This window comes from Engystomops pustulosus, chromosome 2 (assembly GCF_040894005.1).
Source record: "Engystomops pustulosus chromosome 2, aEngPut4.maternal, whole genome shotgun sequence".
In the NCBI taxonomy this organism is placed as follows: Eukaryota; Metazoa; Chordata; class Amphibia; order Anura; family Leptodactylidae; genus Engystomops; species Engystomops pustulosus.
This window is the reverse complement of record NC_092412.1, coordinates 124338339-124355007: the sequence shown is the minus strand read 5'-3', so window position 1 is coordinate 124355007 and position 16669 is coordinate 124338339. Positions and strand designations below refer to the sequence as shown.

The 16669-nt window shown below is 38.8% G+C and overlaps 1 protein-coding gene across 3 annotated transcripts in view; it reads left to right on the top strand.

Moving 5' to 3' along the window:
• Positions 1-16669, top strand: part of NXN (nucleoredoxin) — a 98147-nt gene that overhangs the window by 22343 nt on the left and 59135 nt on the right. The window lies entirely within an intron of this gene.

Genomic DNA, 16669 nt, shown 5'->3' with positions numbered 1-16669 from the left:
TGCATAAACAAAACAAATCCTGCCTGTCTGGGCCCTGAATAGTACAGTATCAGACCCTAACTAATCTGAGTACATGGACACCAAGCACCTGCTTTCGTGCACAAGATATGGAGGCAACACAGTCCAGCATTCAGCTCTCCAGGAGGGGATACAACTTATCCTGACCTGGGACTGGCACTAACGAGAGCTGTGAACTGCACCTGTGGGCCTTACAAAAAAAACCCAGGGCCGAAGCCTGGATGGAGTAGGAGTCCCACTATCGCCTACCCCTAATCCATAATAAGCAGGTCTAGTACGGACTTTACAAAGGTGCCTATGCTAGCTAGGCCAGCATAGACAAATCAGACTACTTCTGCTTACTATGTGTCTGCATTAACCCTTAGTTTACTGCAGACAAATCCAGGGCTTTTACCATACACCTTTTAACTGCCTGTATGGCAGTCCTCCCAACACCTCTCACTTTCTCACACCTGTTTTTCTGTTATATCAATGTAGCTTGGACTCCAATTGCATAAAAAGAACACTCCACTGGTCACCTATTCTGGTGGATTCCCAACATTCACAACAAAGAGTTCTTCTATGTCAGTGGCTATGGAAGTGTGCAGGTTACATTGTTCCTCCCCTACAGTGCACCCTGGAGACTTTTTCTCCTGCGATCACCAACTCAAACCCTCCTCTCCTCCAATAATAACTACTCTGCTAGGGCACAGTGTTATCCTCACTGATGGAGCCCCAATTTTTTATCTGTTATTAAGGCTCCTAATGGAACCTTATACACAGATGTAAACAAACCTATAAAAATATATATATATATATATATATATATATATATATATATATATATATATATATATATATATTTATAGGTTTGTTTACATCTGTGTATATATACTCGAGTATAAGCCTAGTTTTTCAGCACAAAAAAATGTGCCGAAAACACAAACTCGCTTATACTCGAGAGAAAAAAATATAGTTTTTACCAGGTTTTTGTGGTAAAATTAGGGGCCTCGGCTTATACTTGGGTCGTCTTATACTTGAGTATATATGGAATACATACATGACTAAACATGCACATATACACTAACAAGTTACTTAGAAATGTCCTTCAATGAAGCTAAGATTAAATGAATCATAAATACTCTTTACATTGTTAATGCAGTAAAAGAGTACTCTAGCTGCAAATGTCTGCAATATCTGCACAGGTGTATATAGGCCCATTTCCAATAACAACCACTCCAGTGGTTTAACCCCTTAAGGACACAGACAGTTTATAGCTTAAGGCTCAGCCCCATTTTCTGTATTCTAACCTGCGTTGCTTGATATGGTTATAACTTTAGAACATTGTTACTTATCAAAGTGATTATGAGATTGTTTGTTTGTTATTTTTCTCACATGTTGTACTTCAATTTAGTGGTAAATTTTGGCTGATAAGTTTTGCATTTATTTAAAATATAGAAAAAAATCATACATTTTTTTTAAAAAGTTTTCGAAATTCTAAATCTTCACATTTAAATCAGCCATATTTACCACCTAAATAAGTTGCTGAATAACATTTTCCATGTCTACTTTACATTTTCATAATTTTTGGATAATTTATTTTGATGTCACGCAGCTTACAAATCGTATATCGGTTTGTAAAAAAAACCCTATAAATCAAACCATTTTCAAATCTGCACCCCTCATACTATCAAACAACTTTAAGGAAGATTGACAACCACTTGAGATCTTCATAGTAATTAAATCAAAATGGAGGTCAAATCTAGAATGGTCAAATTTTGTTGGCTATACGTTCATTTAGCACATTTCCAAAAGAGAAAACCCATCTTACAATTTGTTATGCAATTTCTCCCATAGAGTGAAAGAAGAGTGAACAGGAGATGCTTTGTAAAGACTGAGGGGTCACTGAAGGGTGAGGGGGTGGAGCTATATATCGAATTAGGTCTGGACTCTGCTCAATAATTACAGAAAGCAGAAGCACCGTCATTTTACTTTTGTGTGCTATGTGCCCTCCGTTTTTATGTACTCCCCCACTGTCCTGGGATGAGGGGAGAGTGATAGCATCTGCTGAACTACCTGGTTGTCACATCCATCTTAGCAGGTAGCGTATATAATACTCATAAGGCTGTATTTAGATTAAAAGTCTATATTTGTAACAGTGCATAGGTATATATGTAAGCGTATGTAATAATCTGTGTGCTAAAACTGCTAGTGGTAGAGAGGAGAACTTAGCCTTCTGGGAAGTGCGGGAAGCTGCTCTGGCATTAGTGGCTGATGTCACAACTAGTATGTTCTCACTTCACAAGAAGTTGAAGATAATTTTATAAGAAGGACTTATAGACTTATCAGGCTGGATCTCAGGCTAGAAAGAAGCCAGCAGCATGATATACTGTAGGTAGCGCTGGAATTCTAGTCAAAGACTCTCTCCAGCTGTGGCCAGGTAACTAAGGAGTTACGTTTTAAGATTATTTTTTTGGGAAACGTGCATAGCGAAGAAATAGTCCTCTTTTCTATGAGAAAGAAACAGACTGCATCATCATACCTGGAAATGTCACGTATGCGGTTTTTGTACAGATTTACACCAGTTTAACTGAGAAAATACTACGTTATAAAAGTACAACAAACTCAAGATAAATAGGGTGCTGCTGTGTGCTCACAGAAGATAAAAAATGCAGTTTACAAAAAAGGATGTTTGAAAACAACATTGCATTTTTGGGTTGCGCTGTCTTTTTTTTTTTTTATTCCCAGCATTTTTGGAAACTGCATTTTCCTTAATGCAGTGCAGGATATTCTTTCTTTTTTTTTTTTTTTTTTTATAATTCCTTTTATTAAGATTTTAACATTACATTTATACATAGAGCAGTACATCATAGCATATAGGAAGTTACATCAAAACGTGTTTCTATATCATAAATCTATTTAGGTACACTTTTACTTGATGCTACTACTTTACAGACACAAATATGTCTATTCCCTATTAAGGCATGAGATTTTAAACAAAACAGTGCAGGATATTTTATTGAAAGGATATGAATAGAACATCTATAATTCATTCTTTATTAATACAATATACAGGTGGTCCCCTATTTAAGGACACCCGACTTACACACGACCCATAGTTAAAGGCGGACCCCTCTGCCCACTGTGACCTCTGGTGGAGCTCTCTGGATGCTTTTGTATAGTCCTAGACTGCAATGTAATGAAGCTTTATTAACCCCTTAAGGACCAGGCCCTTTTTCGTTTTTGCGTTTTTATTTTTCACTCCCCACCTTCAAAAATCTATAACTTTTTTATTTTTCCATGTACAGAGCTGTGTGATGGCTTATTTTCTGCGTAACAAATTGCACTTCGTAGTGATGGTATTAAATATTCCATGCCGTGTACTGGGAAGCGGGAAAAAAATTCTAAATGCAGTGAAAATGATGAAAAAACACATTTGCGCCATTTCTTGTGGGCTTGGTTTTTACAGCTTTCACTGTGCACCCTAAATGACATGTCTATTTCATTCATTGGGTCAATACGATCACGGGGATACCAAATTTGTATAGGTTTTATAATGTTTTCATACATTTACAAAAATTAAAACCTCCTGTACAGAAAAAAAATTCTTCATTTTGCCGTGTTCTTGCGCTAATAACTTTTTCATACTTTGGTGTATGGAGCTGTGGGTGGTGTCATTTTTTGCGACTTCTGATGACGTTTTCAATGCTTCTATTTTTAGGACTGTTCGACATTTTGATCACTTTTTATAGAATTTTTTCTATTTTTCAAAATGGCAAAAAAATGCCATTTGCGACTTCGGGCGCTATTTTCCGCTACGGGGTTTAACGCAGTGAAAAACGGTTATTATATTTTGATAGATCGGGCATTTTCGGACGCGGCGATACCTATTGTGTTTATGATTTTTACTGTTTATTTATATTTATATCAGTTCTAGGGAAAGGGGGGTGATTTGAATTTTTATGTTTTTTTAATATAATTTTTTTTTTTTTACTTTTTTTTATTTATTTTTTTTACTATTTTACAGACTCCCTAGGGTACTTTAACCCTAGGTTGTCTGATTGATCCTACCATATACTGCCATACTACAGTATGGCAGTATATGGGGATTTTGCATACCATCTATTATAATGTGCAGATCGCACATTATAATAGATAGCCTCGATCATGACAGCCTGGGATCTTTGTGTGATCCCAGGCTGTCATGGCAACGGATCGCCGCTCCCCGGTGACGTCACGGGGAGTGACGATCGGAGCCAAGATGGCGGCGCCCACGCGCCGCCGGCTCTTTAATGCCGCCGGCAGCTTTGCCGGCGGCAATCAAAGGGTTAACACCCGCGATCGGTGGAAGCACCGATCGCGGGTGTTAGCGACGGGCGTTTGCTTCATTATGAAGCAAATGCCCGGTGAGTATGAAGAGGGCTCAGCCTGTGAGCCCTCTTCATACTCCCCCATGCGCAGTAAGACGTAAGGGTACGTCTTATTGCGCTATGGGGTTAATAATCCTTGGTCCATTAAAGCAAAACATTTTGAAACTCCAATTGTCACTGCGGCAAAAACTTTTTTTTGTCTGAATCTACCATTATAAAATATACAGTTTCGACTTGCATACAAATTCAACTTAAGAACAAACCTACGTCTGTATACAAATTTACGGTATGTTTCTGTTGCCTTGTATTCAAAAATATGCACATATATTTTGTCTGTGGTAGCAGTCACAGAAAATAATGGTGTATACAAATAAACTAGGGCATTGTACAGGCTATATTTATTCCATTTCCAGATAGACTGTTCTCACAAGGTACTTGGCTGACAGCAATTTCCCCTGGAGAGCAAATGACAAATGGCTCTTGTGGTTTGTCCTCCAGCAAATGGTTGGTTGTGGAACAAACTGAAATATCTTTGAAGAATGCACAGCTAACCATTTATTTTCCACTGCACAAATAATTTCGGAATAAAATAGCTTTTTGTATGAAACCGAGCCACAGTGATGTCATAGAAAATGCCTTTTGTTAAGCTTGTGTTTCTAAGCCTCTTTAATACCAAGCTCTGCCATTGGCAGCAAAAGAGTTAAGCTCCAGGAAATGTTTCCTTTTCTATATTTTATTTTCTTAAATAAAACTATCTTGTTCTGACATGTAAAATAACATGGATGGATTTAATTAGAATACTACAGCTGTTTGCTTTTAGCCATGTAGAAGGCAACGTGTCAGATTTAGCTTTTGTTACATATAGAACTGCATTATAATTATAGGAGTTTATGCAAACAATCCCAGTACTCCCAATATTGACATCCCTAGTAAACAGCAGAAATGATGTTTGATGTGTCACACATGAGAAAGGGGACTGATAAGATCTCATAACCTGAGTATAGGGGATAACACTATGATCACAAGAGTCAGGGACGATGCCTGCACCAGGCATACTCGGGCAAGTGCCAGGGCCCACATGGCCAAATCTTAGTCGCCAGCAGTCTGGAAGTGCCTTGTGAGGGGTATGTATATACTGAATCCATGGAGGGCTGTACTGTATATAATAGAAACAAGAGGGGGATGTATATAAACTAACCATGACTGCCTGTTTGGGAATGATAAACAAAGGAATATTTTAGTTGGTTTCTGAAGTTCTAATGCCGCCATATGAGTTCATTGCAAAGGGGCCCACTGAGGCACTATTTCCCAGAGGCCTACTGAAACCCACCCATGCCACAAGGTTTGCTATATGTTCAATCTCTGCAGCGTAGACTAAAATTGCAACCCTCTTCAATAAACGTTTTACAGTTCTGCATACCTCCCTTCACTAAATCTTTTGAATGGCTTTTACCAAGACTTCCCAGGTCCGCTCCCCATGATATGCCTGTGTGCAGAAACCATTTCAGACACTGGTTACTGTTTTTTATTAAAAATAAAGACACACATTAAATATACAAAACAAATCAGACGCTGAGTGTAAAGGCAGAATAAAGAGGACTTGCAGTCCACTTATAGTGCAGATGTGCAAAATCCTGAAAAGAGGTGTAGTCTCTATACCCATAATAAAAGCTTCAGACAGAATGGAGCATATCTATATGTGCGAGGTGGATTATTTGCTAGTTGGAATTTTGGGATAAAAAAGTGAGGATTTTAATAGATCCAAAATAGTGTAGATCTGTGTTTGCAGACATTTTCTTTTTCAACGCATATGCTTATACATTGGTCAAAAGAAGATCTCATTACCGTATTCATGATAATGTGTATTTTCCCCTGTAGGCATTCCTTTGTTCTCAGCTTGTGGACAGCACTGGTCAGTTCACACACTTGAAAACATTTAAAGGGGATGTTCATAGTGAGTTCAATTCTCCAAGGAACAGGAGGCAGCAGATATTTAATTAGGAGTTTCGGGTCAATGCAAGCTAATATTGCATGTTTTAGCTGTAACACATGTGATTTTATAGCACTCTATAACAGTTTTGCCCTTGTTTAGTGTTTACTTTTGGTTTTTACCACATGTGCTGTAATCTTCTACAGTTACAGGAGTCATTATGTTAGATAAGGCAATTATCATACATCATATGTAAGGAGTTACAGATGTTACCATCTATTCTCAGAACTTCTTTACAATTCATGGGAATGAGCATGGCATTATTATCTATCCCAACCCCCAACCAACGAATTATATGGAAATGGCTTGGTCTTTGTGTATATAACTACTCATTGCACTGTTTTACAATGAAGTCACAAGCTTTGAGCTGTAAAACTCAGCAATTAGAAACGTATGGTTTCTGTGGGGTCTTACTGGTGGTATATTATACAGTGTGGTAACATTATCTGAGCCATCCGTGGAGATGAACTTTACTGTTGATAATATAGATTGACGTTCACTTCCTGCCTACTGCTAGTTCCTTTGCCCTGGTCACCAATAAATATGGTAACTGTTAAGATGTTTATTCACCATTTCTACGGTCACTGCAGGATTAGGGAATAGAACAATATTTATGTATTATGTTTTTTTTCCTTTATTTGTTTATAGTATGTAAAATCATACAATTTTTTTTAATAGATATTTAAAATTTCTGCTTAAAGGACATCTACCACCAGGATGAAGGATTGTAAACCAAGAGCACTGACATACTGGAGTGTGCCCCCTCTGGCTGGACCTGGCACAATGGCTAGAAATTATGATGAAAATAGAACTTTATTAGAACTTTAGCATAGTACTTTAGAATGTTTGCATGGGCTTTTTCTAGGTGATATGTTATCTGGCTGCCTGTCTCTAGGAGTTTATGTAGTAAATAAAGTTGTAACTGTAAAAGCAAATTGACATAACATCAACCCACAAAACATGATGCATCTCTGTGAAGAAGAGTCACAACTAAGGGATCCGCGGCTGACCTGGAGAGGCCAGGGGTTCATGAATTGACAAATTTATTACTGGAAGTAATAAATAGTTATTCTTCTCATAGGTGCGTCTTCATCAAAGGCTCCATTGGGTGACAAGCCCCACATATATGGATTTTTTAAAAATAACTTATCAATATTAGAAAAGCATATTAACCCCATAGTTAAAGGGTATAGACAAATAAGTGGCCTCCTCAGATCATGGGATGTCACACATGTACCCCTGCCCCATGACGGTTTCCTAAATTCCTGGAAAACTCCTTTAACCCCTTAATGACCGTCCTTTCGGGAATCTTTATTCGGTCATTAAGGGTACATCGGGTCAGTCTGGTGCCCGTCTCAGGCTATGATATCACAGCCCAGACCCGGCACTAACACCCGGGATCGGAAAAACTCAGATCCCGGTTGTTAAACCCCTGACATGCCCCGGTCAAACATGACCGCAGTGTGTAAGTGTGTCCCCCGTGGATCAGTCCCTCCTGCCGCAGCCCCGGGGTCCGGCGAGTGCCCCGAGGCTGCCAGCTCTCCTTCATGCCGGGTTCCGCCTCCTGGAGGGAACCAGCTGCATGTAACTGAGCATGCATCATCATTTTATAATATTAATTAAATAAATAAAATCAAAGTCCCATAATCCCCCAGTTACACAAATAATGAAAATAAAGTATGTAAAATACAAAAACACAAAGTATTTGGTATCACCGTATTAGCCTGTACTAAATCTAAATCAAAATTGAACCCGCGCGTTGAACAACTTAAAAAAAAAAACACGAAAAACTTCCTGTAACATACAATTTTTCATCAAACACATCACAAAAAATGTTCTAAAAAGTGATCAAAAAAAGCTACGCTCCCTAATATAATACGACTGAAAAGAACTCTTTTTGCAAAAAATAAGCCCTCGACCAGATCTGACAACAGAAAAATACAGAAGTTATGGATCCGAAAAGTTGTCGATAGTAAAAACAATGCGATTTTCACCAATATTGGTTTTGCTCTGTAAAATTGAGCAAAGATAAGAAAAACTATATAAATGAGGTTTCACCACAATCGTAGTGAACCAGAGAATAAAGATTAAATATTATTTTTACGTTACGGTGAGCAGGGGAAAAAATGCTAAAAATCCAAAATAAAAATTGAGGATTTTGTTTGTGTCCTCCTTGAAATAGTTAATAAAATCTCATGAATAAGCTACAGACCCCCAAAATGAGTTATATATACATTGTATCTCATCCCGTAAATAATAAGCCCTCATATGTTCGCATTAGCAAAAAAAATTAAAATTTATAGCTTGTACAATGTGACAATACAAATCTGCTTTGATCCCATGCCCGGCCGTGTGCCCATACAGCAGTTTACCACCACATATGGGATATCAGTACACTCGGGAGAAATTGGGCATCAAACGTTGCGGAGCACTTCATCATTTAATTTATTATGAAACTCAGTTTTGAATATTTTTGATTGGGTAAAAGGGACAAGTACATACTCAGACTATGAATTGGAATCTGCATTGACTACTGTACCGCCTACTCTTTAAAAAATTGATTGTATGCAGAAACACAATAGCGGCGTGTAAATACTTAAGGAGAAAATTTGGAGTTTCATTTCATGTCTCCAAACACTTACTGCTATGGACTTCACCAGCTTTTCAACAGGGTAGGGTAAATGAGCTCTTTCATAAATGGAGAGATTTAGGGGGATAAAGGGATACTGAGAGTGCAGCACCTACTTCATGATACGGACCCACGCTGGCTAACTATGGAAGAATTAGAGGCGAATTATGATCTATGCCCCTCAAACTTCATTCAATACGCGCAAGTAAAACAATTCATAATGAACAAACTAAGGGATGTAAGTAAAGAAATAACTAACAATGCTTTTGATAACACAATCCTGGTGGGATCACTGGGCTCCAATTAACCTGAATATATAGAAGGTTGAGAGATGTGTGGACTAAAGGGGTAGCAGAACGGGCATTTGACACATGGTCAGAGATGATACATGAGGAGAAAATAGGGAAAAAGATCCTGGAAGGATGGATGACACTACGAACAGCAGATCTCAATGAGGTATGGTTTGACACCCACTATGGAATAATTCAAAGAGTTATCTATGGTTTTAATTTGCCACCCTCTCCACTGTACCCAGATAGAAAAACATGCCCGAAGTATAGCGCTCCGGGTACAGACCTATGGCACTGTCTTTGGACATGCCTAAGATAATTGCTCTATGGGAACAGATTAAACGATTATGTACCTCAATGTGGTGGTGGGAAGTAATTTCAGGGATGAAACAATGGGAGATAATCCCCGTTATCTACCTAAACTGTTCCATGTGATCTGCCTGGTCACTAAAAGAAGTATACTACAACATTGGCTACAGGCAACAGTACCTGCAATCGCACTGATTATTGACCAAATGACCAAACTTTTGCATATAGAAAGAATGGAGATAGAAAGAAACAAAAGCAAACTGGAAAAAATTTTCTTTTAAAAATGGTGTATGTTTATTGCGCATTGCATGTCCCAGACAGAAAGGGTCCAGGTGATGCAACCATTCACATTGATGGAATGGTACTTGACTGAGAGTTTGAGGGGCACATTAGGTCTGTTACGAGTGTAGAAAAATGAAGATCTTGCTGCTGCCTTGTCTATTCCCATCGGTTGGGACTATGGGCTGGTCCCAAGAGGTCTTACTATATTTTCAGAAGAGCTGAGTTGATTATGACGAAAGGAAAACAGTTTATCACCTTCAGAGACAAAGTAGTTTTTGTTATGGGGAAAGGGAGGGGGGCTTTTGAGGGTCTGCGCACCCGAATGTTGTGTAATTCTTTTTTTCCTTCTGTTCAAAAATTCAAATAAATATAAAAAAAAGAAGAAAAATATGATCTTCTAATATTGACTATATATTAATAAATGGCAGCCTGACAGTGGGTGTCTTGGAATGAAATGTGCAGCCCTGTCTGGGCAGTTAGATGTATTTCATGTATTAAATAGTTTCTAGTTACGTGTAAACTACACCTAGGGAACTACTTTTTAAAAACATGTAGAGCAATTTGCCAGCAAACTCTTATTTATTTATTCCAAGACAAATAAAACACTTTGGATGCGGTTTTAAGTCGTCTTGTAGCAGTTTGTTTAGAGTGCTGTCCTTGGATGTCTGATCACACAAATTTGTTGAACACGTGTTCTGGCTCTATTGCTGCATTTTTACTAGAGCTTAGAGAGTTATTTTAAATACATGCTTGACCTAGCCATGCCAGAAAAAAATCTCCAACTAAATGATGGAGTTCGAACCATTTTTGGACAGAAGATTTTACATTGTGCTTTTTGTTTGCTATTTTAATTATAGAGATTTACAAGAATTCTCTGCATTGTTTTTTTTTTATTACACTGGGTTTCTAAAACTGGTAACATATTCAATTTTTCTATGTAGCTGCTTGATTTATTAATACACAACTGAATTGTAAAATACGATATGTATGTACGAGATTCATAGTCTCTAACAGTCCATGTCTGCAGGGGGTCTGTAGAATATTAGGATTTTCTTACTGAAAAGTTCTAGTATGCCCAAGTGCATGCGCGGTTATATTTGCAAAAAGATATAAGGTCACTTTTGTGCAATTCTGTTACAAAAATACATAAATTAATGGGCCTTTTTGGACACCATATTTATGAGACCCATATGCAGATTCTATATGTTGTTTTCGGAAATGTTTTGCTAACAACATTAAGACATGCTGGATTTATGTCACAATATAGCTTACAAAACTGTATGCAGAGAACATGACATTAAAAAAATGTTATTTCATATTGCAGAATTTGCCTTACCATATACATCACAAACCACTGTCTTCACATCTATACAATCTGTGTAAAAAGACAGATGAGGTCTAAAACTATACACTTTCCAAATATGACACAACTTCTTTAGATTCTTATATATTTGTGAGGTACACTGGTTCCTTGGCTGCTTCCATACCTTTCTGGAGTCCTGAATTAGGTCAGATTATTCAATTAGACAGGTGTCAGAACTCACAAATTGTTCTGATGGGATCAGGTTTCAGGCTTCTTGCTGGAAAACCACACCCAGAGCTGCCTGTGATTGACCCCTTATCACCGACACTAGTTTTCAGCTCAATTACCAGACTAGCTTTTTCAAATCTGCCCTGTCTCACGATAATTGGTTATAACTTCGGAACACTTTAACATATCCAGGTGATTTTGAGACTGTTTTCCCGTGACACATTGTACTTCATGTTAGTTATAAAATTTAAGTGATAAGTTTTGCTTTTCGTTCTGAAAAAAAAGTGAAAATTTGGCAAAAGGTTGTAAAAATTCTTCATTTTCCAAGTTTGAAATGTTCTGCTTACCAGACAGGAGGTAAAACTGCCCAAAAAGCTTGATAATTAACATTTATGGAATGTCTGCTTTATGTTGAGATTATATTTTATGCGTCCTGTCATTTTTCTAGGATGTTATGAGGTGCAGAACTTTAGGTGCGATTTTTCTCATTTTCATGAAAATTACCAAAACTCACATTTTGAGGGACAACTCGGCTTCCAAGTGACTTTGAAAGGCCTAAATAATAGTCAAACTCCATAAATTACCCCACTATAGAAACTTCACCCCTCATCGTATGCAAAACAACTTCTATTAAGTCTATTAACCCTTTAAGTGTTTCACATGGGCTAAAACAATATGGACCTGCGATTTAGAAACTATGGAGTTTTTTTGGAAAATACATTCATTTAGGCCAAAACTGACAGTTTCAAAATAAATTAAATGATGAAACGCACTGCAACGTTTGATGCCCAATTCCACCCTAATGCACTGATACCCCATATGTGACGGTAAACTTCTGTACGGGCGCATGGCCAAGTATAGAATTAATGGAGGCGCCATTCACAGCAGATTTGTATTGTCACATTGTACAACCTATACATTTTAATTTTTTTTTGGTAATGCAAACATATGAGGGCTTATTTTTTACGGGATGAGATATAATGTATAGATAATTCATTTTGGGGGTCTATAGCTTATTCATGAGATTTTATTAACTATTTCAAGGGGGGCACAAAATCAAAAATTTTTATTTTGGATTTTTAGCATTTTTTTTCCCCGCCCACCGTAACGTAAAAATAATATTTAATCTTTATTCTCTGGTTCACTACGATTGCGGTGATACCTCATTTATATAGTTTTTCTTATCTTTGCTCAATTTTCCTGAGCAAAACCAATATTGGAGAAAATCGCATTGTTTTTACTATTGACAAATTTTAAGGGCAATAACTTCTGTATTTTTCTGTTGTCAGATCTGGTTGAGGGCTTATTTTTTGTGTAAAGAGTTTTTCTATTAAGTCCTATCATATTAGGGAACGTAACTTTTTTTTTTATCACTTTTTAGAACATTTTTTTGTGATGGTGTTTGATGTAAAATTGTATATTACGGGAAGTTTTTTGAGGGTTTTTAAGTCGTTCACCAAGCGGGTTCAATATTAATTTAGATTTATTGTACAGATTGATACGGACGCGGTGATAACAAATACGTACGTGTTTTTGTGTTTTATATACTTTATTTGCATTTCATGTGTAGCTGGGGAGATTATGGGATTTTTTATTTATTTAATTATAAAATTCATTTTTTTCCCCCACTTTTTTACATTTTCTACTTCTTGGCTTGAACAAGCGATCATCCGAATACAAGTGTATTGCAGTGTACAGTGTAAGTAACTGAGCATGCTCAGTTACACACAGCCAGGTCCTGCCAGGAAGGCAGAACCCGGCGGGGACAGAAGCTGGAAGCCTCGGGTCACTCGTCGGAACCCGGGGCTGCGGCAGGAGAGGATCGGATCCCCCAGTAAGCACACCGGGGGGGTCCGATCCACGGTGTTTTTCCGATCCCGGGTGTTAGTGCCGGGTCTGGGCTGTAAGATCACAGCCCGATACTGGCACTTGCAGGGCCCGGTGTCCCAAAATCTTCTTCTGACGCGCCGCCGTAGAAAGGCGTCGTGTCAGAAGAAGTACCCTTAATGACCGCCGTAAAATGACCGCCCAGCCCTTCATTGGGTATTCGGTGTACTGACTTCTGCTTTGCCTACTGACCATTCTATTTGCTATACGAATCTATATCTTTGCTGCCATTTTGGTTTTGACCCGGTTTGTTTGACTCCGCTTGTCTGTCTGTATCTGTTGTTTGCCCCTCAGTACTGTTTATCTCCTAGTGTTGCCCCACCTTCCTGTCTGTCTTGTATCGGTTTCTGTTACCAGTGTGGACACTGACCTATATCTGTATTCTGTTACCTGTCCGCTCCACCAGCTGCCAGACGAAGTAGGTTTTCCTGTCATCTGGTAGGGTCACTCAGGGACCGTCAGTTAGATTCCTGATAGTGGGTTTGCCCTTGTCAGGGCGGTTTATCTGCTTTAGGCAGGGCCTTCACCCGCCGGGACATCACAGGGTGAGTTCACCACCACCTACCTAGTCTGACAGTTGGCGCCAAGCCTGGTTGTGGTTGCGCGGTTGCTGGACAGGTACTGACAACAGGGCCAGTTGCTATCAGGGGATTTTGTTGAGGGTGTCTCTTAAAACAAAGAACAGCTATTAGCCTAAATTATACCTGAAAGGTATCATTACAGTGTCAAAATGTCATGAAGGCACTGCAGCCGTGTGGTTAGTCTCACTACTGTTATCTTAGATTCCCATATTTATCTCTTTCATTAATCTTTTCATATCCATGGAAATCATTTGCAAAATGCATGTGAAAAATCTGCATAATTTTACAAGAAAAGCAAGGTAGAAGTGAATAGTGTACAGGTGGTCCCCTACTAAGGACACCTGACTTACAAACGGACCTCTCTGAACACTGTGACCTCTGGTGAAGCTCTCTGTGATTTAATAATTAAAAGTTGCATGTTTTCTTGAACCAAACATTGTGAATTTTATTTGATTAATCTATAAATTCTTAAGAATTTAAGTAGTTTTACCATCAAAATCCATCATGATAAACCAAAGATGTTTACTTATAAATCCAGGCACTGTAACTGTAGTAATCTTCTTATATTTGTTATCCATGGCCTCCATCCTTCTAATAATGCTAATGCTAGCATTAATAATGCTAATTTGCAAGCTTTTATTCTCTCCCCTTCCCCCTGCTCCCTCAGCACTGCCTGCTGTAATCACATGGCAGCAGAGGAAGTTTCAGCACACAGTGGGAGGGGAAAGTACTCCTGTATGGTATGACCGCCTATGAAGCTACTGCAGAGAGGGGCTGTAATAATGCCTTCCATAGCCTTTCTGGCTTAAAATTTCAAAAGTTTGAAGGAAGGAGGTAATTGATATAAGAAGATTACCAAGTTCATAGTGTCTAGATCTAAGAGTAAGTGTCCCTGATTTGGATGCTAGATTTCCTTTAAAGTTATGTTCCTCCTATCTAAACAACCAAGCAACCCACCTCATTGTTATGCAACCCTCCCAGCCCTCTCTGCGGCCAGATAGCCGGTTGACGTCACCGGTTGATATGCATGTGAATGATCACATGGCCGTGACGTCAGTAAAGGTCCTTTAGCCTACTAGTGGCCACAGTGTGTTCTGCTGAGCGGCAGCCGGTTGTCACTGGAGAGCACTGGGAGGGGTGTTATGATTATTATAAGACATTAGAGGATGTGCAGACAGCCATATCTTCCAGCAGCACATAGGCAGAGGCTGCCGTTCAGCAGAACACACTGTAAGCACTAGTAGGCCCTGGAGGAAGCTAAAAAAAGGCTCAGTCATACCCAGCAGATAACGCAAGTGCGTTATATGACAGTCTACCACGGAGAAAATGGTGGTAGATCTCCTATAAGAATCTCATCTTTTGGATCACATCAGGCCATACATATAGGCAGTTAAAGTCGTAGGTGAGCTGCAGATAAAGATCCAGTTCCTGCATGTTTCTTTAATTGGCTGTATCTCCTTTTTTGTAGATCAAAGAAGCACAAACATGATCTGAAAGATGAGATTTGTATCTTTAATGTGACACTAAAGGCATGATTCTAAGTACTAACAGAGGATATATTGGCATCTGAAGTACTGCTTCACCCGCAAAAAAACATGACTATTCTGACTCGATATCCTGACAGAAAGTGAATGAGTCCACGATCTCCATGTGCTATGGTAGACTTTACTGAAAGTAAACTTTACTGGCCTTGTTGCTTCAGACTCTATTAAATAGTGTTCAACTTCGCTGCTTAGGCACGATATGAAGACTTTATTTAAAGCTGAAATCTTGTTGATCTGCTCTATAACAGACAGACCAATGGGGCAAACTTAGTGGAGATAAAGATAGATACAGCAAAACACAGTTATAATGAAGGTAATGCAAAACATGAGACATGACAATGACTGATATTTCACATAAAAAGGGATTCTAGAAAGGACATTTCATACCCAGAGGGGGGATAGTAGTGTAATAATGTAAAACCTGGTGACAGCCCTTTTGCACACAAACTTTTTTCCTTTAATTTTTAAGCTCTGGACATAATCTAAGGGCACATTCACGTGGCCGTCTGCGGGGACGTACATGCGGCCGCAAATTTGTACGTCCCCAAATTTGTACGTCCCCATAGACGGCAATAGCGGCGCATGTGTGGCACCGATCCGGCCCGCACACCGCAAAAAGATAGAGCATGCTCTATCTTTTGGCGTGTGTGCGGCCGTGCGCCGCTATTCTCTATGGAGGGAGGAGGGGCCGCCTCCTCCTCCTCTCCAGCACACGGCGGTATGCCTGCACGGCGGGCATACCGCTGTGTGAATGTACCCTAAGGCTTTTTGTTCCATTTTTTGCTTTGTGTTTTTTTATGTTTTCTCAGCCATCTTTAGCAAAAACTGTCCTTGAGTCGACCAATGTTGCGGATTCACAATAAAAAAGAATTAAGCATGATTATGTTGCCTAGCAACAGATTCACAAATAGAGAAATAGAAATCTTGATGATACATTCTGACAAGGTTTTGTCCTGCTGGATATTTGTGACATAATGTTTGGCTATGATTGTATCTTTTGGGTTTCAAAGCAATGAAGGTGAATGTGGCAGATAATAAATCTAACATGTAAATGGTAAACATGACCTTATTGTGATGAATAGGCTTTGCCATGAAAAGTATTGCCATGTCTGATATCTGGGATCCCAGTCATCCCTTATAGACTATTGAAGAGCGACTACATACCTGGGATTACTTCTATCACCAGGAAAAGGGGACTTCTTACATATGTGGAATGTGAGCCATTACTAACATTTTATCTCCTTCCGGTGTTCCTAGAG